Source organism: Lutra lutra, chromosome 10, assembly GCF_902655055.1.
Source record: "Lutra lutra chromosome 10, mLutLut1.2, whole genome shotgun sequence".
NCBI classification, from domain to species: Eukaryota; Metazoa; Chordata; class Mammalia; order Carnivora; family Mustelidae; genus Lutra; species Lutra lutra.
The window spans coordinates 23,613,801-23,641,557 of NC_062287.1; the positions used below are offsets into that span (position 1 = coordinate 23,613,801).

The 27,757-nt window shown below is 38.3% G+C and overlaps 1 protein-coding gene across 3 annotated transcripts in view; it reads left to right on the plus strand.

Annotated features, from left to right (window-relative positions):
- The first annotated feature begins 1,548 nt into the window (after positions 1-1,548).
- LOC125078886 (mitochondrial fission regulator 1-like) overlaps positions 1,549-27,757 on the plus strand; it is a 76,222-nt gene continuing 50,013 nt past the window's right edge. For 2 of the 3 annotated variants that reach the window (XR_007120997.1, XR_007120998.1), the window contains exon 1: positions 1,562-1,686. The gene's annotated coding sequence lies outside the window, so the exon portion shown is untranslated. Of the gene's footprint in view, positions 1,725-27,757 lie in introns of all 3 variants that reach the window. The other variant, XR_007120996.1, reaches the window with a different exon arrangement.

Genomic DNA, 27,757 nt, shown 5'->3' on the forward strand with positions numbered 1-27,757 from the left:
TATGCAAGTAATCAGGGAAATTCAAAAAGTGAAATGCAATTTGAAATTTACCAGTCTGGGAAAAATAGCAATGTCTGGCCAAGCACGTGGGGAAGTAGGACTTCTTATTTAATACTGTTTTCAGTGTAACTTAGTAGAACCATCATGAAGAGCAATGAGCATACTCCCAAACTTACATATTCTAAGACCTAGCATTCAAGCTAAGAGCGTATATGTATGTGCACATGTGTGTTTGCCCTAGAAAAACTGGGGCGCCTGGGTAGCTCAGTGGGTTAAGCCTCTGCCTTCAGGTTCTGATCCCAGCATCCTGGGATCAAGCCCTGTATCGGTCTCCCTGCTCAGCAGGGAGCCTGCTTCTCCCTCTTCCACTCCCCCTGCTTGTGTTCCTTCTCTCGCTGTGTCTCTCTCTGTCAAATAAATAAATAAATAAAATCTTAAAAAAAAAAAAAAAACTGTGTACACTTACAAAGAGAAATGTTTAATGATATGCAAGGGTATCCAATACAACATTGTTGTAGTGAAAATATGTGAGTAATTCAAATGTCAACAGCAGTGGAGAGAGAAAGGGAGAAAGAGGGATGATACATTGATAGCGGTATATTAATATAATATACTTCAGTTAAAAAGGAATAGCTTACTAGGCATAATATAATATTGAGTGAAAAAGTATGTTAGAAAACTTGACATATTAATTTAAATAATGCCACAAAGGAATTATAGAGCTTATCAATATATACACGATATTATTACATACATAGTTAATATAATGAATTAAATGCATATCAGATTCTTCCTACTGGCTAGCTCTGGAAAGGAAGGAAATGCAATTAAGGAGATCACAGAGACTTCAACTTTAACTGTGGGTTCTTTTGCCTTTAGACAAGTCTGGAGAAAATATGGAAGAATATGAACAGTTATTCCATTTTGGTGATGGATAAATGGGTATTTATTAACATTTATTCTCTTTCAATTAAGAAAAAATGCCTAAATTCAAGAGGCTTAGTGAGTGCTATGGGTTTTTCTGACCTGGAAAATTTAAGAGGGACTTGAAGAGACAACATATATACAAGCAGAATAGCCAACATAGTGAGAGCACCCCAAATGCATCTTACGGGAACAAGTAACAGAACAGAGGAGAGCAGAGAGTGAGGCCAACACAAATTCCTTTGAATTCTGAAACAGCTGTCCCTGGCTCGTGTTCTTCTGCTTTAGGGGTTCTCATTGAAATGCACAAACGGAAGTTACAGAGATGCAGAGTAAGTTCCAATTTAGGCAGGAATGTCTAATAATTACAACTTTTGAAAAATTATTTGGCAGTCTCAGGAGGCAGTATGATTCTATTGCCAGAGTGGGTCAAGTCTAGCATGGATAAAACCTTTATGAATATGGCTTTGAGAACTTACCAGTACGTGCCACAGTTGAAACTTGTTTATGGTGGTGATGGCAATAGTGATGATACCAATGAGTTTATTTATTTATTTTTAAAGATTTTTTTTATTTATTTGACAGAGAGCAGGGGAGCAGCAGGCAGAGGGAGGGGGAGAAGCAGCCTTCCCACTAAGCAGGAAGACCTACGTGGGACTCCATCCCAGGACCCTGGGATCATGACCGGAGCCGAGGACAGATGCCTAACTGACTGAGCCACCCAGAGAGATAACACCTCATTTAACCCAAATAACCTTAGAGGTGAATACTATTTCATTGTCTTCATTTTACCAAAGAAGGTTAATATTAGATCAGTAAGGATTTGAATCCAGAGTATTCTAACTCTGAGACCTGAACACTTCAGTAAGTTTCCTGTTATTATTTGAATATCAAGGTTCATGTAATCAAAGAAATGGGTTTCTAGTTGTGGAATTTAAGATACACAAAGAATAGCTTTGAAGATGTTTGGGGTTTGTCAAAGTTGCTGAAGGCAAATCACTTACAAGAGCAATTTAAATAGTACTGTTTGGTCTCCTGAAGTCTAGTGTTAATACTATTAATGCAAGGAACTCTACAGCTTAATATGAAGCTGTGAGAAAATGATGGCAAAGTATTGCAAAAGAAAAAATAAGTGCAAAGCCTGGCTTTTAAGACTCCCAGTGTGTGTGTCTGTGTGTGTGTGTATGTGTGTGTGTGTGTGTGTGTGTGTGTTTCACCAACCAATGACTCAATGACCATACACGGTCCAAATTTTCAAAGTGCCCCCCATTCTAGTCCTGTCATATGCTCATTTCTTATCACTTGCACAATCTGTTACATATTCTCCTAGCTTCAACCAACCCTTCCCACACAGCTAACTGCCAGGCATTCACTTTATCTATATCTGAAGAAGAAAGAATTAGATGAGTCAAATATGCCAGAGTTTTAATGTGTGGTGTGAAAGATGTGTGGGTGTTTGCAAAGCTGAGTTTTACTAACTCCCCCAGGCTGGGTAACCTTTTGGGGATGACATGCAATTTGTTCACTTAGTCTCAATGTCTCTGTTGGTTAAGGACACTTCCCCAAAGACACTGTGTCAAAGCAGAGGAGATGAATTGCCAGGGAATTAAGCTCAGACCAGAAAGTATCTGTCATTGGATTCTCTTGGCTACGCCAATTCCTCAAAAAGAACATGGAGGATTAAATGGGTTCTGGCTCAGTGTTTGGGGTCAAGGGTCATACCCACAACTAAATTCGAAGTGTTTTGTGGGGAAAGAGATAAAACAGTGGGAAGAGAGGAATGACAGGATGCTGACGTGTATGCCGTCTTGTCTCAGCCACATTGAGTGGGGGGCCCATCATTAGTTTTTGGGAGAGTCTGAGGGAGGACAAGATGGCGAGCAAAAGCAACTCTCTCGAGCTCTCCTGATGTGCTTGACTTTCCTCTAGACAGGAAGTTCCATTTAGCACTGCTCTTCTTGCCTTCCTCCTTCTCTCTCTCATATCCATCAGGATCAAGATACTGAGAATGTCACAGACACTTAAACTGACTTCTCTAATGAAGCCTGCCTGGGACAAGTACAGATACCTAAGTGTAGGAGAGGTATCAGATCCCAAGGCATTGGTCTCAAGGATGTCTCCAGATATCCATCCAAAGAGGCCACTTGACCAAAACCCAGAGAGGCAGCAGTGAAGAATGTTTAGGGAAATCTGCACATTCGTGTTGCTTCTGTCCACTATCAAGCTCTCCCTCTGTAATGCTTTGAAAATGCCAGTCAACAGGGATTTCTGCTGAGCGGAGAAAGTAACCAAGGCAGAGAGCTAGAGGAAATTTTTTATATTTTGTGAGCAGGAGAGACTGAGAAAAGATTCCTGGAGCTGGAATTTCTGAACCTGTAAAGGGCTCTTCTCAAATTTATGAAAACTAGAGAATCGTGAGTAAAAAGTTCAATTGAATTTTTGCTCCCAGATCTTGGGTACAACTCATCTCAGAAGTTAGTGCCCAGTAAGTTCCACTTGAAACCAGCAGCAAGGTATTTGCATGCAGAAGGAAAGTTCTGAGGCTGAGTGCATACTTGTGGTTACCTGGAAAGAATGTAGCAAAAGCAGTGTAAAGTTCCATTAGAGTAGCTCTGATAATACAGAATTCATCGTGCACTAAGGCTGTACACTTGAACTGGGCGGGAAGGAGACTCCTGAGGCCAGGGGCAGCATCGGCACACTTGCAGACACCTGTACGTTTGACTTGATTTTTTCCGGTGTAAGACTGGAACAGTAGTACCTACGCCATCATCTCAGTAAGGTGATTGATTGTGAGACTCCAATAAGGTAATTGTCTCAGTCGGCTTCGGCCACTATAACAAAATACCAGAGAGAAAGTGGCTTACACAACAGACATTTCTTTCTCACAGTTCTGGGGGCTGGAAATCCAAGACTAAGGTGTCTGGTGAGAGCTGTCTTCCTGGCTTGCAGGAAGACAGCTGTCTTCTTGCTGTATCTTAAGGGGAGACAGAGACAGAGGGAGGAAGGGAGAGATAGGAAAGGAGAGAGAGAGAGAAGGAGAAGAGAGAAGGAGAGAGAGAGAGAGAACACTGCTCCCTTCTTCTCCTAAGGGCACTAATCCCATCATGGGGGTTCCACCCTCATGACCTCATCTAAAACCTAATTACTTCCCAAGGGCCCCTCTCAAATACCATGCCACTGAGGATTAGGGCTTAAACATGAATTTTGGACATACAAACATTCATATCCTGGCAGCAATAAAATGAGAGTTTTATAAATAAAATAGAACTCTATAAATGCGTTATATTATCATTATCATCACTATTAATGTAGGCTTCATATAACTTATTAGAGCCTGTCATGATATCCTGTCTTTTTCTCTTAAGGATCACGGGGTTGGGGGGCCTGGGTGTCTTAGTCCGTTGAGCGTCTGGTTCTTGGTTTCAGCTGAGGTCATGAACTCAGGGCGATGAGATCAAGCCCCGCATCGGGCTCCATGCTCAGTCCAGTCTCTTTAAGATTCTTTCCCTCTCGCTCCTCCTCTTCACCTCTGCCCGCTCATGCTCACTCTCTCTCTAAGAAAAAAAATAGATAAATAAACTCTTTTAAAATGTAAAAAAAAAAAAAAAAAAAGATCACGGGGTTATAAAGAAACTTACAAATATAGCCTGTGACCTCTGGTCCCACCTCTGCTCTAGGTATGAAGAAGTGAGCTCAGGTCATGTCCAAGGTCATGGAGTAATTGTTAAGGCAGGCTGGCTCAGTGGATAAGAGCTTGGGAAAAAGATAAACCCAGCAGTGAATTTTATTTTTACTATTTTAATAAGCAGTGTCCTTGGACAAGTTATGGGATCTTTCTAAGGCTCATTTTCCTCATTTGTAAAAGAAGATGATACTAATAATACCAACTTTATTGTAGTGGTGAAGTTAAAATCAGATAATGTATGTTGCATGCACACATTATTCCATATTAATGCAGAGTAAGGGCTTGATAAATATTGTTAGTGTTAAATGCTCCTGAATGCTAAATGTTTCTGTTATGTCTGTTATTGTTAGCATTATTACTAATCACAGAATTGGAATAAGCACCCAAGTCCCCTGACATCCGGTGTGCTTCACAAAAAGAAAGCATTCAGATCTAGCAAAGCCAATTAGGGGCAAGAACAATTTCTTTCTTAATGATAAATTTATTAGATTATCCAACTGTTTGCTGTATCTAAACAGTAAAGCCGAGTACAAGCAAAAACCAGTTCCTGGAAATAGTCATCAGAGGACCAGTGAGTAGAATAGGACCCAGGTTATAAAGCTCAGCTGGTTTTAGTGGACCTTTGCTGCGAAGGTACCTGTTTGTCCTGAAAGCCAAGAAATATATAAAGTCTAATTGGAGCCACAGGTAAAAGTGGCTTGTGCAAAAACATCACTGAGTCTACTCTTCTGCAGATAGCTTGGCTGGGAAGGGAAATTTTTCTTCTTTTTTTTTTCCCCCCCGGTACCACTTCTTATTGTTTAGAATTGCTACTTTACTTTCCTAAATCAAGAACAACAACAAAAAACAAACAAAACACGAGTGTCCAGTCAGAACTGGTAGGCTTACTCAGTATTCAAGGACCAAGTAAGTTCTCAGCCAGAGGGAGCCTGGATGTTTGCCTCATATCCAAGCTCTCGGCTTCAACAGAAAAAAAGTTAATGGATTAGCCCTGACAGATGACTGATGCTCTCAGAGAGCATGGGCCCCCAGCCAGAAATCAGCCCTCTGTACAGACGGCAGCCATGTCTGGGGGTGCCGGATGGGGCTGATAACAGGACCGGAAACCCATCAGAGACACCCACCCCCTTACCTCTGGGCCTCATCAAAATTACCTGCCAAAGAGACGCTGCTCCAGACCAGCACCTTGTCAGGCTATTTTGTAATAGGAAACAGCTGCTCCTGTTGGAGGCAGAGGTGGAGGAGTGGAAAGAATGGGGGTAAGAACCATTCATAACTTTTCTGCTTGTGCAGAACTATAAGCTGTAATCACAAGGCAAGTAAGAACGGGAAATTCTAGGGACCCTGTGGGAATGATATTATCCTTCTCTAAAGGGACTGATTGGAAATCAAAGCTACTGAATTTAAATCACAGATGACAGTTAATCCTTAGCAATGGGCTTAGAATAGGGTCTGGATGCTGTTTAGCAGCATCCTAGGGATAGCAGAGGAAATGAGGTATAGGGTTTGATCAGGCAGTTCAGACAGGGGGAGAGTCTCCATTGTTACCTCCTTCTATTCATTACCGTATCCTAAGGCCTAGGACAGAGCCTCTTCTGTGACGTGTGCTCAGCAAATTCTTGTTGAAATCCGTGATTAACAAAGTTCATGACACACATTTTCTAAGGCTGGATGGAGGGGACTTTTGAATGGTGAGAGTTTGACTCAATGTTCTATTACTTCTAGTACTTACTGGCTGTGCTATTCCGGGAAACTTTCTTCCTATATCCAAATTTTAGATACTTTATCTAAAAATGGGACTTGATCAGCTATATTACATGATTTTAGATTATTAAATTAAATGTGATAATGTCCTTAGGTTTCTGACATGAAATAGAAGCTCAGTAAATGATAGAAATTATCAGGGACCATGTGGCCATTACATTACTTAATACCTATTAATGTATATAAATGCCTTCCAGATTTAATAAGAAAGAATAGCAATTATACCACTAATACTAAGGAATGCCTGTAACAAACGGACTGTTCTCTTGCTAACAGTAGTCAGTGGGGAGAACCCTCATGTGCTTCAGGGCTATCCCAGACACATACACAAACACCCATGCCCATTATACAGAAGAGCTCACCAAGGAACAGTGGGCTAAAGAGACCCCTGTAGCCAGCTGAAACAAAGAAACAAAAGTCATCTGAAAAAGCAGACACCAGATATGAGAGGCACGACCAGTTATGGCCACCATCAACCTCACTCTTCTTGAGCTTGTATAGAGGCAATTTAGTTTTTAAATTAGATTCAGTTTTCTTTGTTTGAATAAAGAAATACTCTGTACAAACACATAAATACATATACACATACAAGTACATATATGCACACAGAGGAAAAAAAGAATATTAATTCAAGAATTTAATATTATTTGAATCATTGTCTTCAAAATTCAAGTGTATGTATTGCACTTATAGCAGGAAAAGGAAGGTGTGTATAAGGAACAATCAGAAAACAAGAACGAGGTCTTGGAAATTAAAAACATGCTTGCCATATACCTACAATCTCTCTCTCTTTCTCTTCCCGCCCCCCCCCACTTCTCTCCTGAATTCACAAACTCACACTCACAAACATAAACTACAATTTCCAAGCAAACCTGCATGAACATTTTTTTATGGAACAAATGTAATTCCAGATGATGTACCCTACTAAAGTAGGAAAGGTTTCCTGGTGGTCTTGAGTGATGAAGTTCCAAGGAAGTACTTCAGTGTTGAAAGACTCATCGTGGGCCCATTGAAAATCCACTTTCTGCTGTGAGAAGGGACCCTTGGAAGTGAACTGGCATTTTGTGCTATGAGATTTTGTTTTTGTGAAGGATGAAGGAGAGTAGAACTGTCCTTACTGTGTGGTCTTTGAAGCCCCTTTGAAATAATAACATTCTCAGTTCTAGCTTCCTCCCAGAGCACTGGCATCTCTCTGATCAACTGGGAAGACTAGATTATATAGTTTGAAAAAACTCTTCTAGGGCTTTCTGATTGACAGTATCTCCACCCACCCAGCGTTTGGTTGAGACCTATGGGTCAAAAAACAAAGCAAACAGTGAACACGTAGACCTTAGAGAAAAGTGAATTTGGAAATGAATGGGTCCAGGAGGAGAATTTAAGTCAAATCTACAAAGAAACAACCCTTTCCTCTGTCCATGTTAAGATTCACTTGTCTTTTCACTTCTCACCTAGGTGTTTACAGAGAGTATCACACTTCCCTAACATCTCAGCAGGGGTGGCTTTACCAAATATAGGACAACAGAGAGATTCTTTTGTTCCTCTTTTGTTCCTATCCTCTCCAAGCCTCCTACTCTTCAGTTGCAAAGGGAATAACACTGCCAATCCTCAGTTCTGTTGTGAGGATTAATTTCATTGTATTACGTAAAATATCAAAAACACGAGGAGCTGCTCACCATCTGATTCTATCACTATCATTAGCTTCTCTTTTAGTATAGTATCATGACTACAAGGAACGGGCGACACCGTATAATCCACATCGCCTAGACAGAGGAAATCTCACGCTCACATCCGTTTCTAAGAGTCTAGGGAGCATTGCGTGGTTTTCTTTAATAGTGGCATGATTCTTGGGTTTGCTTAAAATGCGTTTAGAACTGATTGTATTCAGTCTATTTCCCCCCCTCCTGTTCAAACTTGTCCACTGTCGTCCTCTTAGAGTGAATCGGATTGCCAGGAAATGGTTGTGAAATAGGTCTCAATAGTACATTCGCTTGCAGAATGCTCAGCTATATGCCCAAGATCTGGCGTTGCTTGCTCTGATGAGGTCAGCAGATTGACAGACTGAGTCACTGGCTCCTTCCCTTCTTCCACAGAAAACAGAAGTGCAGTTCCAAAGAAGCTTTGTTGTTGTTGTTTTTAGTTTCTCAGTCTCCAATTTCTATCATAAATAGCATCAATTATCTGATGTGTAACTGAAAGGGCCGTTACTCTGCCTCCCATGCCTCATTTAGTTCAGCTGATTCAGCAAAACCCTCGGGCGCCAGTGTGATTGTATGTGTGTGTGTGTGTGTGTGTGTGTGTGTGTGTACCGGCTGCCATGCCTGAGTTTTCACGTTTGTTAGAAAAGGCTATCTGTCTCCAGATTAATGACAAACAAAGCTCAGAACACAGTTTCTAAGTGGAGTTTCATTTGGGGCCTCTCGAGTTCCATTTAGCAGATACTGAGCTATGACGACCTTTGGAAAATTCACGCGTTTTCCAGGGGCCAGGAGACAGTTAGCTCTTATTTTAAAAACAGGTGCTAAAGAACATAAGGTCATAATAGGGAATCAGGACTTTGTGCAGTAACTGACATAAAGTAAAAAAAAAATGAATAAAAGAATGAATGAATGACATGCTTTTCTGTCTATAATGTCATCAAAGGGAATCAAGTACCTTATGTCTAAATTTCACTATGCTTGAATTTCAGTATCATCAAGAAATAAGACTCTTGATCTTTTCACTTCAGTTTTCTTGGGTCTGCCTAAATTCGATGTCTGTCTTATAAAATCGGTTGAGTCATGCAAATTTTTTTTTCAGGAAAATGAATGAAAGGTGCTTAATGTTTTATTAATGCTTAATTTTGTCATAAAGAAATGTAAACTGGTTGATGGGGTTTGGGATGCTTTTTCTGATGTAAATATTAACTAACAGGAAAAAGAACTCATTAAAATCTCCATACTTGGGGCACCTGCGTGGCTCAGTGGGTTAAAGCGTCTGTCTTGGGCTCAGGTCATGATCCCAGGGTCCTGGGATGGAGCTCCGCATCGGGCTCTCTGCTCAGGGGGGAGTCTGCTTCCCTTCCTCTCTCTGCCTGCCTCTCTGCCTACTTGTGATCTCTGTCAAATAAATTTAAAAAAAAAATCTGAAAAAAAAATCTCCATACTTTTTTGTCTTTTTATAATTTTCTAGAAAAAAAATTTAATTGATAAAAAAAAAACCCTGAAGAGCTAATCCATGATATTATAGAGATTGCACTGTAACACATATATTCATTCCTAAATCAATACCAAGCCTAAGGGAAAAATAGATATTAACATCAATATGCAAAACTGCCCTCATTGTGAATGTCAGTGTTTATGTTCTGATGTCAGTTACAGGGGTCCCTAAGCAGAGATTTGAAATAATTTATCTATCGATGATTTGAGAAATCACAGAACTACAAATGCTACTTATGTGTTCATGTAAGTGCTACTTTTCTTTTTTTCTTTTTTAAAAAAGATTTTATTTATTTATTTGTCAGAGACAAAGAGCACAAGCAGGGGAAGCAGCAGGCAGAGGGAGAAGGAGGGTCCTCGCCCAGCAAGGAGCCCAGTGGGGGCCTCCATCCCAGGACCCTATGATCATGACCTGAGCTGAAGGCAGACTTGATCGACTGAGCCACCCAGGCATCCCTAATTTTACTTTTAATATAGCAATTTCTAGTTTCTTAATAAAATGAAATCCTATACTAAAAAATTAAATCCAGTAACTCACAATTATATGTCTTGGCTGGCCAAGCATTTTATCCTTTTTTTTTAAGATTCTATTTTTTTATTTGACAGAGAGACAGCAAGAGAGGGAATACAAGCAGGGGGAGTGGGAGAGGGAGAAGCAAGCTCCCCGCTGAGCAGGAAGGCAACGTGAAGCTCAATCCCAGGACCCTGGGATCATGACCTGAGCTAAAGGCAGACACTTAAGGACTGAGCCACCTAGGCTCCCCGCATTTTATCATTTAAAAATAAAATACGGTGCTTGCAAAAATTTTGGCAATTGTGCTTTGGTAATTGTAATATGTTGGTGTCAACAGAGATTGAACACATTTCAGCATATCTCTTGCAAATATTTAAGAACAAAATAACAACCTATATTATTTCGTTTTGCATTAGCATTGAAAGCCCACGCTGTAATAAACAGAGAAGAGAGGTTAGGTAAATGTACCCAAGATTTAAAAAAAATTTTAAAAAGGTAACAAGTAGAGATGCTGGGAATTAAAAAGAGATGCTGGGAATTAAGCCCAGTTATGCATGCCTTCTTAAAGTATGGTAGCTTCTCCATTGTCTTGATTTACACAAGTTGGCCAAAAAAAGAAAAAGTCAAAGATAGTATGTAAATAAGAAGTACACACAGACCACACATTTCAGGAATAAGTGTCTTCCAAAGGCCTGGAGATTTCTCCATATTTCTCCCGAAATGTTGGAGGAAAGATATTCTTGAAGAGAATAAGATGTTGCAAATCACTTCCATTGTTCCAATATCTCCTGTTGTGAGGACCACGTGCTGAACCACACTTCAGAGTGGGGGAGATAAAATACATCCTTACATCATGGACCCTATGGAAGCTATGTGTCAAGGTATTCATCAGTTTATGGGTTATATCAGAGGCTATAAATAAAACTCCTGAAGATGAATGTGGTCTTCCCAACATTGTCAAAGTGTAGACATAGAGATTAAGACCAAATTTTCTTAGAATTGTCTTTCTTTGAGCATTTTATTTTGAGTTTTAAAAAGTTCAAAGCAAAAGCTAAAAAAAATTCACTGGTGATTGCAACCAGGATAAAACCAGTGGCACCACCAAAATGCAGCAGTCAGATGCAACAGCTGAAAATTATTTCACGTCAAGCTTTCTAACCCCATGTATTTCAGAGGAAAGCATTTTTGGGTCATTCATATTTATTTCAACAAAATACTACTGAGTAATTCTCTTAGGCTCTATAATTTATTTCAGTAAGTGTGATGTTAAGGCAAGATGCTACAAATTAAGAGGGCTTATACAAATGTAGCTTTCCAAAGAAGTCAGCCTTGCTGCCTATGTTAAAATCACAGGATGTATCCCAAATAATGTTGCAGTTTGCAGAAGATATTCAAGTGAAACATGACATAGACTGGCTAGACAGTGACAACTTTATAGTGTGAATGGGGGGTGGCAGGGGTAGAGGAGACCCCCAAGAACTAAACGAGTTGTGGACTTTGGTTTCAAACAAGATTCTGCAACTCCCTTCTATGAGATAGCTGATTGTCATCTACTTAGGAGATCAACCTTTAAAGATGTAAAGAAGATTAATTTGAGATAATAGATGTATAATGAGATAATATATGTAAAATCACAGGGATCTATAAAGCTTTATAATGTATTACTAACCAGCGTCACAGATCGTTGGAAAATGTGATAGCGAAGCATACAAAAGATAGTATACCACATAAGAACTGAGCTGCTCCAGTAGACAGCTTTGAATGTGCTGCTCAGGAAGAAGCCTTTCGGGGAAGACTCACCACCCACAGAAACCAACAACTGCAGTTTGGAGGAAATGGACCCGCTCACCACTCCAATAGACTGGGGACGTTTCTGCCCCGGGAGACTTTTGCTCACAGGTGAAAATATTTCTCTTAACATCTAGTTCATGTCTCTAACACTGGATCTTGCAGTGGAAATGGATATTCTAGCAGATAAGAGCATATATTTTAGATCCACACTGCCAGAATTCCAATCATGACTCTGTCATTCGGAGCCAGCTACATATTGTGCAGAACCCAGCTCCAAATGGAAACATAGGGTCCCTCGTCCAAAATTCAGAGAGACAGCGCCATTAAAGAGACTTAAATAAGTAGCTTTCTTTTTTTTCTTTTCCCACAGTCTCTTTCTCTTGCCATGGTGTTTGATTTGCTAGTTAACATAGGTCTAAAGTAAAGAAAAAGTAAAATTTTAAATTAGCGTGAATTTTACCATTCCTTTTCATATTATGCACTACTAGTTTAAATGCAAATATAAGAACATTTAAACTGAAAAATAAAATCTTAAAATAAAGGGGGAGGGGTGCCTGGCTGGCTCACTCAGAGGACCATGGAAATCTTGATCTCAGGATTGTGCGTTTGAGCCCCTTGTTGGGTGTAGAGATTGCTTCAATAAAAACTCTACAAATTGTATGCAAAATCATTGAAATCACATAGTTCATATTCCACAGCTCATATAAACATATGTATTATATTCTTACCAAAACAGTGGGAATGCAGCACAAAACTGTTATAATTTCCCTTTTTGATATGTGAACATTCTACCTTTGGCTTACTGATGAGGAAGGAAAAGCTGAGAGGCAAAGGAACTATGGGTATCCCTATCTTTCCCTTTCCTTCCACATCATCATTTCAAGCATAATTTGTTGGTAATACAAGGAAGTAACATGAGTAAGAAGACATATGACAGGGTGCCTGGGCATTTGTGTTTCTTAGAATGCCATTGTCTCTTTCTGTGCTCAGTGCGGGTTCTGGTTAGAAGAGAGAATGTGGCCTCTTGGGGCTTCAGTGTCCCCACTCAGTCATAAAAATAACATGTTTACTTTGTACTTGTCTTGAGTTTCTCTGAACTCCCATGCATGGGGTTCCATCTACTTGAACTCTGCACTCAATGAAACACCATAAACACTATATGTGAATTGAGTGGCAAGGAACAGAAGACTCATATTTCCTCCACTCACACACACTCTATTGTTCCACTGAGCTTGAGTTACAAAACACAAGTTCAAAGATAAAATTATTAAAAATTTTAAGACAGCAATAACAGAGCCTTAAACCAACCCCTCTGAGCATGGGACTCTATGCAATGGAACAAGTTAAATATCTGTGCAGTCAGCCCTGCACTCAGAAGGTGTGTGACCTCAAGCATATTGCTAAACCTTTCTGTGCCTCCAGTTCTCTTTCTGTAAGTTACAAAAATAATTATACCTATCTCATAAAATTGTTACACAAACCAAGTGTATTAATACGTAAAGTGCTTGAAATAGTGTCTGGCATAAAGGACAATATAATGAGTAAGTATTATTCGCTATTTTATTATCACCATTCTGAAGTTATTTGGGGGGGACATAGGATTTTAAGATAAGGAGATTTTAAAATGAGATTCAAGGACAGGGGGCACCTGGGTGGCTCAGTCGGTTGAGCATCTGCCGTCAGCTTAGGTCATGATCCCAGGGCCCTGGGATCAAGCCCCGCATCAGGCTCCCTGCTCAGTGGGGAATCTGCTCCTCCCTTTCCCTGCCACTCTGCCTACTTGTGCTCTCTATCTCTCTTTCAAATAAATAAATAAAATATTTTTTTAAAAATAGAAAAGAATTTTAAAGAGAAGAGATTCCAGGACAGTCCTTGACTTCTGTACATCCATACCATCCTTGTCCTCCAAATGTCCCAAAGATCATAAAACTTTATAATCAAGTTTTCTCTACACTGGAAAGATTCACACTTCAGGTCAGATATTCATTGTTGTGGGGTGCTCTCCTGTGGACGAAAGCTTATTTAGCTGCATTCTCGACCACCACCCATTGAAAAGATAGGGACCCTCTCTCCAGTTATGGCAGCCAAAACTTGCTTTGGACATTGCCAGTGTCTCCTAGAGGGCAAAAATCCCCCTCCCTCCCCCCATCTCCCCATTAAAAACCACTGCTTTATATGGTATGCATAAGAACATTTAAAGCTATCTTACCAAATAAGTACACCAAGGGCCCCATAACGCCTCAAGCGTGCAGCGCTAGCTCAGCACTCTCACGACCCAACATAGCAACCCCAAAATGGCGTCCTACTTAGATTCAGTATGGCACTAGACCAACCTACATCTTCCTCTTACTTATGGGGAAGGATGGTAAGCTGTTTAAAAAAAAAAAAAAAAAGTGGAAAAGAAAGGTTCGTTCAGATCTGAGAACTGTCAAATCTCTGATAGGCTGGTCCAAGAAAACAGAAGTGATTTGACTGTGGTTCCCAGAATGGAAAGACTCAGGAGGTATTATTGTCCAGATTATTCTTCCTCCTCCCCCCCTGCCCCCGCAGACACTCCTTGGCATGCCTCTGCTCAGACAAAGCCCTTATGGAAAGTAACATGAGGACTGTGCTGACTCCAGCGAGTTTGATTTATCAGGACTACTGGCATTTGCAAAATCAAGTGGTCTGTTTGGATGAGATGTTTCCCAGGCAAAAAGAAAAAAAAAATCTGGCCTGACTATCCCTGCTCTTGGAACTTCACGTCATTGGTTCGTCTCAGCAGGGCAAAAGCGATGGGAACTCCGCCTGCAGGAGACTTAGGTGTTCTAGGCATGTCCACCCTCAATTCCCACTACCTCCTCAAGCCCTCGTGTTCCCCCACACAGGGAATATTAATAAACCCACATTCTACACTTCGCTAATGCTGCTTACTCCCTGACCTTCCTCACTACACTCTCCCCATCAGGCCTCCTCCTTCCCCTCCCCCACCTCGAGGTCCGCTCCCATCTGTTTTCTGTTAGGAGTTCATTTTCAGAGTGCAGGCTGGTGGAATTTGGAGTTCAGACCCCCTCGAGTGATGAGAGTCCTGGGGCTGCTGAAGGTCCCTTCACGCGGTCCCTGCCACCTCCCCCTCCTTCCCCGCCCTATGCCCCATTCGCCTTGTGCAATAACATGCTGGAGCCCACATCTGTTTTCAATTCCATGTTCATTTGAACTGCTCTGGGAAAATGGGAGCTCTCACTAAAGGCTGGGGTCTTAAAGCAACAGCATGAATACAAACAACTCTATTTGACTAATAAAAAAATACATTCATGTATGTATGTATATATGGAGAAAGACGGAGAGAGATTTTTCGATTAGCCAAGCTGGAGCTATTTCATTGAAGATCTGTCTATTCTGATTCTTGGATGAAGCAATATATAATCACGGATTCCTAATGCCTTCATTCTTGGTTCTAATGGCCATCTCTTGCTCCATTTCCAATCTGGGCATGTTGCCTGAATTCCACAATCTAAATCAACGGAGTGCATGTTCCCAGACTCCTCTCTTCGTCTTCAATGTATTGTCTGATCAAACAATAGGGTGTTTTCTTTTTTCTTTCATTCAAAAAAATAGCGTAGGAGATTTTGTTGTCATTTTTGTATCTCTCATTTTATTGCCAAAGTACAAGATGAATCATATATTTGTCTGTTAGCAGGGAAAGCTAGTAGCATGGTCATCTTTCAGGCAAAAACCAACAAATGATCTTTTGCAAAAGGTGCTCAGCCAATGTTCTGATTCTCCTTGATAAAAGTGTGTCTGGCCATAATTATGAGGCCCTTACCCATGTCTTATATGTTGCTGGTAAGTCATAGGAAGAAGGGATTAAAAAAAAAAAGAAGAAGAAGAAGAAAATCATTGAAACACAAGTTTTGCTTTGTCATCATAAACAAGAAACCCTAGTGATAGGAAATTACCCTAGTGAAGAGCATTTATTCTTTCAGGAACTGGGGAAATGGCAGAAGTAATTGAGGTTACAGATGCTTCTATGCCCTCACTTCTCTGTAAACAACCTGAATAGAAATGTCCCTGTTATTTGGCATTATTTAGCCTATAGGCTAAGCTGACCACAGGGATTATGTGTATTCTTTCATTTATTCATTCACTAAAGAAATGTTAGCATTAATTTCATATTCATGTTTTATAAGTTATATATCAAGAACATAACATTCATTTATTTTATACATTATATATAACAATATATATACTACATTACCCTAATAAACATTATGGAATAATTTTGCAGTCAGTTACAATATATGGGATATATTTATATCTGGATGTGGGTCCATGTGCATTTATTCAATAAATATTAACAGAAGATGCTATATTGGCAACTTTAATATGGAAATAAACTATAGGTAACATATAGATATTATATGCAATTATAAATATACATAGGTATGCTGAATTATTGCACATAGAAAATATCCAGATGTAATACAATAATATGGACTATAAACATTTGTTCAACTACTATTTATTGAGGTAGTATAGCTTGGTAGTTTAAAGTTTGGATTCTGGCATCAGACTTTCCAAGTTACATCTTTTTCAAATCCACTTAGTAGTTGTGTGCTTCTCTAAGTTACTCAACCTATAGAGGTCTTGACTTCCTCACATGTAAAATAGATGTAATGATAGTAGCTACCCAATAGGGGTCTTAAGATATTTCAATGCATTCATCCTTTTAAAATGCTTAGAAGAATACTAGCATGTGGCTAGAGTTTGATAAATGTTAGATATTTTGCACCCCACTGGGCAAAACTGGAGTTTCAATCTAGTTAGGCAGATGAGCAACAAAATGAGGGTTCAAGAAGGTAAAACAAGGGGCTGCAGCGTGGGTTCCCATAGTGGAAGAAAAAGATGCAATGCCTTCATTCTAGTGGACTTCATTCCGAACTCTCTCACAAGAGAGTTTAATCAAGGATCCTCGTTAGCTAAAAAGAAGTAGAGCTATCACTATTTGAAACAATAAACAATGCTATTATAACTTCCTCTATTTATCATTTGTTTTCACATCGTTCCTAGGATATGACTAGTTTGTTTCTCACTTAAAGTTAGTGGGTTTTGTTTTGTTTTGTTTTTTTTTAAGATTTTATCTATTTATTTGACACAGAGAGACCACAAGTAGGCAGAGAGGCAAGAAGAGAGAGAGAGCGAGTGAAGTGGGCTTCCCGCTGAGCAGAGAGCCCGATGCGGGGCTCTATCCCAGGACCCTGGGATCATGACCTGAGCCCAAGACAGAGGCTTTAATCCACTGAGGTACCCAGGTGCCCTAAAGTTAGTGGGTTTTGAGAGAAGAGGGATTTTGGCATTTAAAATATTACCCAATAGATTTACTACTTCCACAACAAACCCTATATGCCTCAAAAAGAATTTCATGTATTCTCAATTCTGAAGCCTGTGCCTTAATTTTAGGTTAATTCCAAGTTTGAAGTCTACGTACTATTGAGATCCTTTAAAACCATAATCCAGCCTTTGTTTGGATCTCAGGTTGGATTAAGATAAATCTCTTTCTAATAAGAAGCTTATAGGAAGGGTTTCCATAAATAATCTTACTTCATCCCTAACTTTCTCAGCTAACTCTGATATGACTATTGTGTAATTTGACTTATTAATAATCTCAATCCTTCTCCCAGATCCAGCTCACTTTAATTTACAATTGTTCAGGAGTGTAAAGGTACATATGTTTTCAGATGAGAAACAAAGTATTTGTCCAGTTGTAGGGCCTGTTGGAGCTTCAAGTTTCATCTAGAACTCAAACATATCCCAGACTTAATAAAAATCCAGTCCTTAATGATAAAACCCATAAAATTTTGAAATCCTGGAGGACTCTGGAAGGGTCTCTTCACTAAGGACAAAATGACCTTAAAGAAATAGTTTATATATGGGCTCTTCAAAGGAAGAAGATTGCATACAATCTTTTTTTTTTTTTTTAATAAGATGAGGCAAAGTAAAAATTTGAAAAAAGCAATTGCTGGATTAATGAAACACTAAAATATTGGGGAGAAGGCTATTAATATACTTAGTACTCTGCCCAGTAAATTAAGAAGTTAGTTTTTTTAGGGGACATATAATATGCTCAGATCTATAGTTATTGACAATCGTTAAGATTGGAGAAGACGAGATAAAAATAGTGGGATAGATAGATTTTTGACTCAACTAGTAAGCAGCAACATAAATTGGAAAAAAGAGACCTGAGTTCACATATCAGATCCATCGCTTTCTAGTTATGTGACCATGAGCAATTTGCATAATAAATGAGCGTTAGCTTTTCTATCTGATCCATGCCTCCATGCATGGCTCCTAATGATTGGCAACTGTTATCTCTTTGAACCATACCCAGAGCAGGAGAGTCATGAACTTCATGCTACCTGTCCTTATAGAGAAACAGCACACCACAGTAGAAAAACTATGGCATTGGAATAAGGTAAGTGGCATTTGAAAAACATGTCATGCACTGACCTGGCTGTGTAATCTTGGGTCTGGTTCTTTCCATTTAAAGAAAGGTTAATAATACCCATGAGACATTAATTAACATGGATTAAATCCATTCATTCATCCATATTGAATAACAGTCTCTTGACCAATAGGGTGCGCTCAGTAGAGGTGGATATTTTTATTATTCCAGAGATCTGAGCAGAGAAGTTTTAGTATGAGCTATACTACAGCTTCATTACACTCCAAACTCAGCTACCTCCCTTGGCAACCACCAGTGCTCACATAGTCCAGGAATAAAAAAACCTCATGCAGGTGGAAAGATAGGAGGGCTTTATGGGGAGGGAAACTAAAGATGATGGAACACTTCGCTAGAGAGTGGCAAAAGTACAGATACCTTATTACTCAAAATAGTTCTGGGCCTGAGGCCCCAGGGAAATTAGGTTACCCTCTCAATCCAACAGCTCATGGCAGACAAATGGCTGCTGTGGACAGGCGAGCAAGTAAAATGTGCTTGTCTTCCAAAGAATACTTATAAAAAATAATTGGTGAGGGTATCCTAGGGTTATTTTGAATGTATAAACTGTTTATTTTTGCAGTGCTGATTAAGAAGTCATGGAGAAGGCTAATGCACTTGGGTTCAGTGTTTATTGCTTCTAAGAGGCTGAACGTCGGGTTCATGACTGTGCAGCCATCCTCTTTCTGGAATAGATATTGTTCCCCAGCACATCCCCAATGACACAAGGCCATATATCTCACCCCATTTCCTCTCTTTCAAACTCAGTGGGTACAGGAGTAACTGAGCATCTTTCTTGAAGCCCATGGCTGGAAAAAAACTTAGGGTAGTACTCACATGTGATATCTCAAAAGAATCTCTTGTACTCATTCTCACTAATTGGTTGGAGGAGGGAGCAACTGTTTTCAATCAACTTTGCATTAAATTGAACTTGTCCTTGCATCAAGACTTAATGAGAAAGATCTTTTTTTCTGAAAAAAAATTATCATAACATAACGAATAGTAGTGACTACAAAAATATCTTCATTTTTGTAAAGTGTAAAAACAATGTGAAATCTGTCAAATACTATTAGTATCGCAGTTAACACTTAATAAATGCTTACTAGGTGGGAGGCATTGTTCTGAGTGCTTTATAGGGATTATCTTATTAATCCTCAGAATGATCATTCTACGTGACTGAACATCATGATTCCTATTTACAGAAAAAGCAACAGAAGCACAAAAGTTAGGTGTCTTGGACAAGATACTTAAGTGGTGAAACTAGTGAACAGTTGAAGATGCAATTTTGAACACAGGCAAATTTGAGTGAGAGCCTGTCTTTTGGACTGTGCTGTAAGAGGCCATCTTCTTGTTTTTACCATGGAAATTTAGTTAAACACTAAAAATAGAGCAAACCAATGCGGTGGAGATCTCAGCAGTAGGTGGAAGGCCCCTCTCCAGATTTGTTCCTTCTTTGGGTGCTCTGTCTCAGCCCTAGGGGTACTCACTGCTCCCCGCATTTACTATGTCTGTATTCATTAGCGTTCTCTTGCCCTTACTATTATTTCAGTGTCCCATTATCATGAGCATTTCTTTATCGTAAACTTTCCCTGTTCAGATCACAGTGTTTTCTGTCTGTTGGCGGATTGGGTTGGATCCATTCCTGATCTCGTTTTTTACTACTTCTACTTTTGTTTATTCTGCTTCAGCCACTTGACAAATCCTTGCCATTCCTCAAATATTATATCCATGTCCCTACCTCATAATTTTTACACTTGCTTTTCCCTCTGCCTGGAAAGCTCTTCCTCCAGATATGCATGTAACTTTCTCTCTTACGTCCTCAGAGTCGGGACATGCATGCTACCTGCTCCATAATATCTTGCTTATATGTCGCGATCTCAAGGATAACTCTTTTGACCCCCTATTTGATCACCATCCCTACCCTATTTTCTGCCCTGTTCTAATTTGTTCTCCATAGAATTTTTCATCCTCTATGTGTGTTATATCTACTATGTGTATTATTCATTTTTGTTATTTATTATCTGCTTTACTTCCCCCACTAGGATATAAGCTTCCTGAAGGATTATTTATTATTTTGTTCATTGCTGTGTTCTCAGAACCTGGCACAAAAGCCAACACATGGTATGCACTAAGTAGTTATTTTTTTGATGAATAGATGTTTTAAGGTAGAAACAAATCAGTTGTGTGGAAAGCACAATTATTTTTGATACTGCTAACAGAGAAAAAAATTCTCCTGAACCTATAGTTTCCAATAGAGAATATACTTTATTACTTATTGAACAATATCTTTAGCAATATTTCAGTAAGCACATCAAGGAATTTCATATTATATTATAATAACCTCTCTTAAAATAAATCGACATTGACAAAAATGTTATCCAGTAAACAGTACTGTGAACCTCATGCAAATTTTTAAAAATAAAGCTATTTTATAATATATCAATTTTTAATAATCTCTTTTAAAACTTTTCAAGAACTTCTTCTTATGAAAGTTAAATATAATGTGTATAAATTTATTTTACTCTGTTCCACTAACATGCATAATAAAACAATACTCTATCTCTTCTCTCGTCAAGATGTACTATAGTTTTCTGATTTTATTACCTAGTTTGTTACTCTTACAACTTTGAGTTTTCCCATTATCATAGACCAATTTGTCACTTATGTTCACAGGTGCTTCTCAAATACCCTCTCCAAGACATAGAGTACTGTAGCTCTAACTCCACTCCATATGATAACCTCATATCATAGCACAGAGCATATATGGAAGCTTTCTCTTCCATCTACCACAGTCCCCTTAATCCAGTATTTCACATTCATACTGAAGCATACTTTTGATACTTAGTTTTATTTTCTACAGCCTCTCTTAATTATCCCAGGGATACATTTTAGAACATACCCCATCTCTCAAATGATTGCCAGCAAAAATGATTCAGATTTGTGTTTACACAGACTAAAATATTTCACAGAAAAATATAGAAAAGTAAATTTCTGTATCCTGGGACATCATGTAAGAATAACTTGCTCTGTAGTAGGAATGAGCATATTTACTATAGCTACAAAAAGATTTTAGATTGTGTAGAAATGATTCTGATGCAGAAATATGAGAAAGCTTCTTGGAAGAGATTATAGGATATTCAGCATCTTTTTAACACCAAAACATCTCGAGTTTTCACATCAACATTCTTCTCACTTCCAAGATAAGAATGTCTTCAAAAAGCCCAGAGATAGCTCTTCTGGTTCATATAGATCTCAATATGAAAGACCAAACTTTATGCTCTACTAAAAAATAAATGGACAATTTACAAATGGATGAAGTGATTAAAATAGCATTATCTTTTGATTAAAGCAGATATCAAGTGGTATGGGGTTTGTAGAAAATCAAATAGTGACTGATAAATTCTGCACAGAGCTTTCTCACTGAAATCACTTTCTTTTGCAGTCTAGAGACACTGCCTGTATCTCATAGAAATGTCAGATCATTTCACATTTTCCTTCTCTAAGAGATCCATTCCCTATGAGCTCAATGTCCCCTTGTGCGAGTTTCGTTAATCACATAATGATCTATTACATTTGGTATTTTCCCAAGCACATGTGACTTCCATAGTAAACTTAACGAGGAACATGACTCACTCCCATCAGCTCCCCAATGAAGAGTGACACAGAAGACAAAGTGGTGCTACAGAGGAAGACAGCACAGGCAGCAGGATCTGAAGCCCAGTGCAAAGAACAACCCCCGTGAACATCGCTCCATAAAATTTCTGAATTATACAGACACTGTGATTTGTCATTAAACATAAGGCAGGATGCCATTAACCTTTTTTTAACACTTTCTATACTACCAGACAATTTAAAGGGTAGGAGGAGTGTTGATTTTATACAATAAGACTACTAGGGGCACCTGGGTAGCTCAGTGGGTTAAAGCCTCTGCCTTCAGCTCAGGTCATGATCCCAGGATCCCGGGATCGAGCCCCAAATCAGGCTTTCTGCTCAGCAGGGAGCCTCCTTCCTCCTTCCTCCTTTCTCTCTGCGGGCTTCACTGCCTACTTGTGATCTCCGTCTGTCAAATAAATAAATAAAATCTTTTAAAAAAATAAGACTACTAAAAATCATATCTGCTTAGGACAATTCCTTTAAGGGATTGTCCAGTAAGCCTTGTCTAGTGGCCAGTGGGCAATACAGCTATATGAAGAATTGTTTGACTTCTCATACAGAAATTTGGGGTTCACCTATCCTAGGGGAAAAAAAACAAGCGGCCATCTTAGAGGAAAACTGAATTTCAAGTCAACTGGAAAATTGGAAATAAGTTTCATGACAAGAGTACATATAATTAAAATTACTATAATTGTCCATAACTGAGCTATAGATACAGACAACAAAAATATATGCAAGAAGTGTGTATATATATATACTGTACATATACATGTATATGTACATATAGAGTACATATATACATGTATATACATATATGAGCTATATATAACTGAGAGATTCTTACTCAGATTATATGGAAAGGGTAACTTTAAACCTGAAAGAAAATGTCAAGTGTAGGATAATAATCCCACCAACCTTTCATAAGTGTGCGCTCTGGCAAGAGGTCAAAAGGAAAAAGTTATTCCTTTCAATGTCACTTTTGTTGGTTGGCTGGATTACTGGCCACCGTGATATGGATTTTTCATAGATATCCTTTATGATGTAATTTAGGGGTACCCTTCCACTAATATCAAAGCAGCTCCTTACTAATATATTGGGTGTTGGCTAGGGGACTTGCTCTATCTAGTCAATGAAATATTAATGTTTGTGACACTAGAGGATCCCTTAGATGTACTTCTAAACTTTGGGCTCTGAGGCTCCTGAAATACCATTAGAAAACCACACCCCCAAGTAACCACTGCTAGTGATTCAGCCAGGGCCAAGGAACCAAAATAAGGCACAAAGTGGACTTGAACCTATCCTGAGGCTGGCAGTATGAAACGGAGCTCTTCCTATATTTTACTGATCTATAGACAAGAAAATAATTTTTTTTCACTACAAGTCACTGAGTTTCTCATCGAGTAAATAAAATCCCAAACCTAGCCATAATTACTTGGCCACCAACAATTTCTACGTCCCTAAACTCATATCAAAAAGAAGTAGATCATTAAAGCAGTACGGCTGCATCCTTCCTAATGCCCCCTTCAATTGTGGCCAAGTGGGATATTGGATATGAAATATCCTCCCAGAAATCAGACCTAGGGCAATATGATTAGCTGACCAAGGAGCTCCTTGTGAACTGTAATAATTACAATAAAGGAGAAATATAAAGTGATAAGAAGACATATTTGAAATATAATTGGAACTTCACTATGTGCAGTAGATAGGGGCAGAGCAGTTCACTGATTAATGAACCCAAATAGAAGACAGCATGACTTAAAAACAGGGACTAACATTTGTGGAGGGGGAATGAAATAAGACCAGAGGTGTGGGGTGGAGCCAAAGTGCATTATTTATTCTGAAAGCTAAGGTATAGCTGGAGTATATTGTATAGTCAGAATTCTTTAAGGACAAACAGTTCATTGAGAATGACTCAACCCCCATGATGAAGTGATCATATCTAATTTCATAAATAATTTACTTATGCAGCATAACAAAAGTAATTTTTAAAGTTAAGACAGGAGCAGCCATTTCTGCTTTGACCACTTCTATTTCCTTTTAGATATGGAAAAGGCCTAGCAGAATAATTTCTATATAGCAGGGACTCAGCATCATTGACAAATGAGTAAATGAATGAATATACAGTACCGCTATGGTAATTGAATTCAATCCCATCACATTTAGGACCAAAGGCTAATAGAAATTTCCTTTTGCTAGTAGTGTCTGAATCCCTTTCTTTGTTTCGTGTGGCCTAGAATAATTGTCCCTTTGTTCTAACTTTTTTAGTACCAGTTACATCTTTTTATGTTTATGTACATAAAAAGATATAATTAAGTACCTGAGTACAGGTACTCAGAATTCCAGCCTTAAAACACAAAAAAAAATTCAATTAACATTTTTATGACCCTAAACTAAGAACCTCTTAATTGATTATATATAATTTTATTCTCCTTCAAAACATGCTCTGCAAGCGATGGATTGTTGTTGCTGGCAACTTGTGTGTACCATGCCGCTGCTGTTTATCCTTCTGAGTAGCAAGAAGCAGAGGGATTTTTATCTTTAGCAGGAAAAGAACTAAGGACTCGATTTTTAAATGAAATTGGGAGTTTCTAAATCTTTAGGGTGGAGAACAACTCCAGGTGAATTATGAATCATCCTTATTTCCATTTTGTGCATCATGTTCAACCCAAAAAGATAGTGCCTCATCACATCTCTCCATTCTCAGTTCTGCCTGTCAGAAGAAAATGTAAAACCATAATGTAAGGATACCTGAAAAACTCTGGCCACAAAGCAGTAAAAAAAATTTTTAAGGGGCACCTGGGTGGCTCAATGGGTTAAAGCCTCTGCCTTTGGCTTGGGTCATGACCTCAGGGTCCTGGGATCGAGCCCTGCATCGGGCTCTCTGCTCAACAGGGAGCCTGCTTTCCTCGCTCTCTCTGCCTGCCTCTCTACCTACTTGTGATCTCTCTTTCTGTCAAATAAACAAATAAAATCTTAAAAAAAATTTTTTAAAGATTTTATTTATTTGACACAGATAATAAATTTATTTATTTGACACAGATAATAATAAACACAGATATAAATAAATAAATAAAATCTTTAAAAAAAATTTTTTTAAAGATTTTATTTATTTGACAGAGGGAGAGAGATCACAAGTAGGCAGAGAGGCAGGCAGAGAGAGAGAGGGAAGCAGGCTCCCCGCTGAGCAGAGAGCCCGATGTGGGGGCTCGATCCCAGGACCCTGAGATCATCACCTGAGCCAAAGGCAGAGGCTCAACCCACTGAACCACCCAGGTGCCCCAGCAGTAGAATTTTTTTAAAAGCAAGACAAATCTTATTTAATATGAAATAATAACCAAAAATATACTAATGTACATCTGAGGTCTAGCATTAAATAAAGTCTAAAAAAGTACAAGACAATACTAACAAACTATTTTTTTAAAACCTGGCAGGTACAACAAACAATAAACTATAAATTCTAGAAATCAAAAAGAATCATTGAAAATAATAAATGGCTGAAAAAGCAGAATAGACTTAAAATAGACTTTTTAGACTAAAAAGACTAAATAGACTAAAAAGAGTATAAGACTAATATACTATATGATAAGTATTAATAAAGATCTTACATTAGAGCAATGAGAGATGAAGACAAGGAAAACATGAAAGAAGCTGAGAAAGAGGTTAAGAAAAAGGAAAGCTGGTATAAGAAACATTAAGATATATCCTCAAGGAATATCAGGAGAAAAAAGAAAGGAGGGGAGAAAATATTCATGAAGATAATGGTGGTGAAATGTTCACAAATGATGAAATATCTGAATAGTCAGGTTCAAGAAGTATAGTACACCTAAATCCTGAACAAAAAAAAGTAAACATAAACACACTCAAAAATAAGTTAAGGTACTCTACATTCACCTAAAAAAAAAAAAAAAGGAAGTAAAAGATTGTAAGAACAGCCTAATGGAAAGACAATTTACTCACAAAAAATCCCCTATAACAAACTGACAGAAGACTTATTCACAATGAAAAAATATGGCAATACTCAGTCTAGAGTTTTATACCTAGCTACACAGTCATTCATTCAAGAGTGAAAATAAAATTTTAAAAAGAGATAGCTCACTGAATGTGTGTGTGAGTGTATGTGTGTGTGTGTGTAAATTTCAAGGAGAAAATTGAACCCAGAACAAAATAATGTGAAGAAAGAGCAATAGTGATAAAATTAAAAGGTAAAAATAAGCATTGAGTAAACATTGACTAATGATAAGTAATAATATCCTCACCAATGTGGAATATGTAAAAGAATAGGAGCAAGGGACTGAAGATAGATCGGAGTGAAAGTGTGTGCTAAGAATTTGTACATTTTGGAGGACAGACATCATTTAACTTTCGAGTGCACTACATATGCTAAAAATTTAAAAATAATGACTAAACAAGTAGAAATGAGGTGTGTTACTTCCAAAGTCTCGGAAGAAATTAAGGAAAAAGGAAAACTAATAGAATAAAAGAAAAATGAAAGTAAAAAGAGATTGTGGCATAATGTGATAATAAATTCAAATATATCACTTATGAAATGAGATTAAAATTTCTAGTTTAGAGACAAAGGTACTCAGACAAGTACCTTTAAATAATCAAATTATAAATTCTGCTTCTGGTACGGCCAAACAGACCTACCATCTTGCTTATAGCAGCTTAAAACTTAGCAAAATACTAAAAACAACCACCTGAAGAAAAACTTGAAAGACACCCAAAATTTGAAAGACCAGAAATGGATGGATTTGCTGTTTGCATTGCTTAAGTTTTGACCAGCTGCAGCCTGTGCAATATCCCAGGAAACAGACATCTATCTAAAAACCTGTTGTGTATGTAATCTGAAGAATAAGAAAACAGATTGAAATGCACCTAGAGCCACAATAAAGAGGGAATTTATGGGTGGGGTGAGAGGTTGGGTGAGCCTGGTGGTGGGTTTTGTGGAGAGCACATATTGCATGGAACACTGGTTGTGGTGCATAAACAATGAATTCTGGAACACTTGAAAGACCTTTAAAAAAATAAATAAAAATTAAAAAAAAAAAAAAAAAGAAAGAGTCAGATAGATAAAGCCCCAAATTCTGTGTATTAACTCTGTCAAGGCTCTGAATGATTCTGTAAATACTCATATGCAGGCAGAAACAAGCAATTCAGCTTATGATAAAATAACTGAATTGCTCTTTGAGCTGATTACCAAGAGGCAAATATTATAATTTATGCCCACCAAGTTAACTGCATGATAATTAAAAACATTTAAACTTTTCAAGGTGTATATCCAGAGACTCCACAATATAACATTCATAATATTTGGACATAATACAAATTGCTCAACATATAACAAATCAGGAAAATGAGATCCACTCCAAAGAAGTTGTTAGAAGCCAATCCCAAGATGATGCAAATGTTTGAGTAAATAGACACAGATTTAAAGCAGCTATACAAGGATGCTCTGTGGAATAAAGGAAAATATGCTTGTGATGAGATTAAAAAACAAAAACAAAAACACCAAATCCCTGAAGAAGTAGAATTAAATGAAATTTTAGAATTAAAAAATACAGTATTAGTTCCACGTGTAAGTAGCTTAGAGTCACCAATACATTTCAATAAGGAAAAAAAAACTGAATAAGCTAAAATAATAAACATAAAAGAGGAGAGAACACAGAAAAAACTGCTGCCCACAAGATTAGAAACTCACGGGATGCCTGGGTGGCTCAGTGGGTTAAGCCTCTGCCTTCAGCTCAGGTCATGAT